Source organism: Lipotes vexillifer, unplaced genomic scaffold (assembly GCF_000442215.2).
Source record: "Lipotes vexillifer unplaced genomic scaffold, Lipotes_vexillifer_v1.1 scaffold299, whole genome shotgun sequence".
In the NCBI taxonomy this organism is placed as follows: domain Eukaryota; kingdom Metazoa; phylum Chordata; class Mammalia; order Artiodactyla; family Lipotidae; genus Lipotes; species Lipotes vexillifer.
The window spans coordinates 3,306,496-3,311,490 of record NW_006784347.1 but is presented as its reverse complement, the minus strand read 5'-3'; the positions used below and the strand labels follow the sequence as shown (position 1 = coordinate 3,311,490).

General features: G+C 40.8%; 1 pseudogene; it reads left to right on the top strand.

Moving 5' to 3' along the window:
• The first annotated feature begins 2,499 nt into the window (after positions 1-2,499).
• On the top strand, positions 2,500-3,192 carry LOC103088906 (mitochondrial folate transporter/carrier pseudogene; annotated as a pseudogene).
• The last annotated feature ends 1,803 nt before the right edge of the window (positions 3,193-4,995 follow it).

Here is a 4,995-nt window from a genome sequence, read left to right as displayed (position 1 = left end):
AGAACTTATCACAAATGAGTCATACCGTTTAAGTTATGTTTCCTTTTCCCTCCGTGGACAAGAACCTCTCCCCTTTTCTGTTATTGCTTAGATTTAGAGAAATTTCTTTCATCTTGCAGAACCTTATGCCAAAGAAACAACTGTTTCACTGTGTCTGAGCTCAGTAGAAGGATGTTCGAGTACTTAATGCAACCCCTGTTGAGTGATTGGCTTCTGGCAGAAGTGTTAATATGCAATCTCTTAAAGCAGAAGGTTTACATTTTTCCAGCTGCCAAACTGGGCTTCCTGGTGAATCACTGGGACAGACTTTCTTGGTCAAGTGTGAGTGGTGCTCTGGGGCTGCTGGTCTGAGGCTGGGGAAGCATGACAAGTTGTTTTAGTTGCCTGGCCAGAGCTCAGACACGTGGGCTTGGGGACCAGCCTCTAGGGCCCAGGTGACTTCCCCTAGAAAACATCTTCACAAGTCATCCCCTGAATAGGATCATCACAGACTGAAGGAAAGGGTTAGGACCATTGATCAGAGAAGAGCTGCAGGTTTTTTCCTTCTCTGTCCGTCGCAGAGGTGTTAGTCAAGAAGAAAGCTTACTCACTTGAAAGCTTTGGATTACAGAGCAGCTAAAAAAGAGCTGCTGCCAACGGAATTTTCTGCTTGTTGAAGTTCTTTGCCCCTAGAATACTAAGCCAAAAGGAAGGAAAAGATGAAAAATAAGCCCTTCTTTCACAATACATTTGAGTCAACCCATCAAAAAGGGAACCAGAGATTTCTCAACTAACAAATAAGTGGCATTACTGCATTTGGGAATTAGAAAAAGGCTCCTTGATAAGGTTATTTGGGAATTAATCATCAGTTGGCTCCTCGTAGGCGTGGAGCACATTGGAATTCACCTCGTCTTGTTTGGAAACTGTCAGCTTGGTGGTTATATAACGTGAAACACAAGGCCTGCCAGCCGGCCCTCATGTGCCCCCTGGGGAGTTGCAAAGCTCTATAACTCTTTCTTGAGTCAGCCAGTCCTGCCAAATAGATTTCAGTGGCCTGAGGTATGTTGTGCGCAGGCCTCAGATGTCAGAATTTTACAGATGACACATCTACCTTTGTGATTTTGCCCTCAGTAACCTCTGCCAACACCAGAGAGAAGTAGATGAGAGGCACTCATTGGGTACCCCCCTACTTGTTAAAAAATTTACCATCCTAACCATTTTTGTGTCCCATTCAGTACATTCACATTGTTTGTGCTACTATCATCACTGTCCATGCAAGTTTTCTTCTTGAAAAACTGAAACTCTGTACCCGTTAAACAATAATTCTCTGTGTCCTCCCTCCCCCCAGCCCCCAGCAACCACCAATCGACTTCCTGTCTCTATTATTTGACTATTCTAGGGACCTCATATAAGTGGGATCATCCAGTATTTGTACTGTGGCTGGCTTATTTCATTTGGACCAACATCCTCAAGGTTCATCCATGTTGTAGCCTATGTCAAAATGCCCCTTCCTTTTTCAGGCTGAATAATATTCCACTGTGTGTATAGACCACATTTTGTTTATCCATTCCTCAGTCGATGGATGGATGGATTGCTTCGACTTTTTGGCTATAGTGAATAATGTTGCTGTGAACACGGGTATACAGATATTTGTTTGAGTCCCTGCGTTTTAGTCTTTGGGATATATATCAAAATGTGGAATTGCTGGATTATATGGTAATGGGCTCCTCTTTTAAAGAGGAAAAGTATCCTAAGAACCTGTGAGTACTTTAAGAGTACAGGACCTGATTGCTTGCTCTCTTCCTCCTTTCTCCAACTCTGGTCCACATGCCTCTGTGGTCACAGGCATGGTGGGGAAAGGTGACCTTGTCCCAGGCTGAGATCACCCGTGTAGATCTTCTCAATTTGACCACACATTCATTTAGCCCACTGAAGCACAGAGGATGACAAATTGAAGATCACGTCATATAAATGACCCCTCCCTCCTCCTTTTCTTTTTCTTTTCTTTCCTCTTTCTTCTTTCGAAAACTATGATTTTGGTCTCTACACAGCTGTTTTGGCCTAAACTCCAGTAAATCAGTGGCACTGCAGGTTGGCTACACATTGGAGTTACCTGGTTGCTTACTGCCATCCAAAACCCACCTCCAGAGATTGTGATTTAATTGGTTTGAGGTCTGACCTGGGCATGGGGGTTTGGGAAAGCTGAGTGAGTCTGCTGGGCAGCCAGCGTTCTGAAGCACCAGGTAAATGACTAAATATAAATGAATATTTTCTCCATCCCTTTCTTTCTGTCTTCTTCTTGGTTATTTCTTTAGAACACATCTGCAGATTTGTAAATCTCAGCCCACATTTTAAAGACTTTTAATAGGCTTTTCTTTTTAAATTAATGAGCTGCATGATGTAATTTTGAAACAAAGAATGAGGAGACCTGGGTTGTATGCTTGTGTACATCATTATCTAACTGGGGAATGATGAATTACTTGTCAGGATCGCAGGTTTCTTGTGTTTTGGCTTTAAAAAAAACTTGTGAAGATCCGCTTCGCCGTGAGTGATGGATTGGAACTGAGACCGAAATATAAAGGAGTTTTGCATTGCTTGACCACCATTTGGAAACTTGATGGACTACGGGGACTTTACCAAGGAGTAACCCCAAATGTGTGGGGTGCAGGCTTATCCTGGGGACTCTACTTTTTCTTTTACAATGCCATCAAATCATATAAGACAGAAGGAAGAGCAGAAAGGTTAGAGGCAACAGAATATCTCATCTCAGCTGCTGAAGCTGGAGCCATGACCCTCTGCATTACCAACCCATTATGGGTAACAAAAACTCGCCTTATGTTACAGTACGATGGTGTTGTTAATGCCTCACAGCGGCAATATAAAGGAATGCTTGATACACTTTTGAAAATATATAAGTATGAAGGTGTGCGTGGATTGTATAAGGGGTTTATTCCTGGGCTGTTTGGAACATCACATGGTGCCCTTCAGTTTATGGCATATGAATTGTTGAAATTGAAATACAACCAACATACCAATAGATTACCAGAAGCACAGTTGAGCACGGTAGAATATATATCAGTTGCAGCATTATCCAAAATATTTGCTGTGGCAGCAACATACCCATACCAAGTTGTAAGAGCTCGTCTGCAGGATCAACACATGTTTTACAATGGTGTATTGGATGTAATCACAAAGACATGGAGAAAACCATGAGCCTCGACTTCTTCATTTATAAAATTTGAATATCTAGGTTGACAGAGTTGTTTATAAAAATCAAACGAGATGTGTGAAAGTACCTTGACAAATTAATTAAAATTTAGGTATTATAGAATATTTGAATGGCATTGAACATAGGAAGTCATAAAAAACCTAGTTTAATAGAATTAAGAAGGCCCCAAGGTGGGGCAGAGTCAAGATGGCAGACTAGGAGGACACGGAGTTCGTGACTCCTCACAACTAGGACACCTACCAGGCACAGACACCTAAGGGGATGAGAGGAGCCCCCGAGCAACCAGACCCCAGGGAATATTAATCAGGGTGAGGTCTCCCAGAGGTCCTCATCTTGGCACCAAGACCCAGCTCTACCCAACTGCCTGCAAACTCCAGTGCTAGACACCTCAGGCCAAACAAGCAGTAAGGTAGGAAGCACAACCCCACCCATCAAAAAAGGCAAGACAAAAAAAAAGTGTTACAGACGAAGGAGCAAAGTAAAAACCTACAAGACCAAATAAATGAAGAGGAAATAGGCGACCTACCTGAAAAAGAATTCAGAGTAATGAGAGTAAAGATATCCAAAATCTCTGAAATAGAATGGAGAAAGTACAAGAAATGTTTAACAAAGACCTAGAAGAACTAAAGGACAAACAAACAGTGATGAACAACACAATAACTGAAATGAAAAATACACTAGAAGGAATCAGTAGCAGAACAACTGAGACAGAAGAGCAAATAAGTGAGTTGGAAGGTAGAATGGTGGAAATAACTGCCAAGGAGCAGAATAAAGAAAAAAGAATGAAAAGAAATGAAGACAACCAAAGAGACCTCTGGGAGAACATTAAATGCACCAACATTCGCATTATAGAGGTCCCAGAAGGAGAAGGGAGAGAGAAAGGACCCGAGAAAATATTTGAAGTGATTATAGTAGAAAACTTACCTAACGTAGGAAAGGAAATAGCCACCCAAGTCCGGGAAGCACAGAGAGTCCCAGGCAGCATAACCCAAAGAGAAACATGCCAAGACACATAGTAATCAAACTAACAAAAATTAAATTCAAAGAACTAATATTAAAAGCAGCAGAGGAAAAGCAACAAATAACATAGAAGGGAATCCATGTAAGGTTATCAGCAGACTTTTCAGCAGAAGTTCTGCAGGCCAGAAGAGAGTGGCAGGATACATTTAAAGTGATGAAAGGGAAAAACCTACAACCCAGCAAGGATCTCATTCAGCTTCGATGGAGAAATCAAAAGCTTTACAGACAAAAGCTAAGAGAATTCACCACCACCAAACCAGCTTTACAACAAATGCTAAAGGAACTTCTCTAGGCAGGAAACACAAAAGAAGAAGCAGACCCACAAAAACAAACCCAAATCAATTAAGAGAATGGTGATAGGAACATACATATCGATAATCACCTTGAATGTAAATGAATTAAATGCTCCAACCAAAAGACACAAACTGGCTGAGTGGATACAAAAAGGAGACCCATATATATGCTGTTTACAAGAGACCCACTTGAGACCTAGGGACACATACAGACTGAAAGGGAGGGGATGGAAAAAATATTCTGTGCAAATGGAAATCACTGGAGTAGCAATACTAATTTCAGATAAAATACACTTTAAAATAAAGACAAAAAAAAACAAACTTGGCTTTAAAATTAGAATGAGGATTGACAAACCAATTAGAAGAATGAGATTAAAGATTTTTTTTCTTAATTTTTTTTTTTTTTTTTTTTTTGTAATTGACTATTTCTGGACTACAGGAAAACTATTATTTTTGTGTGTTGATCTTGTATGT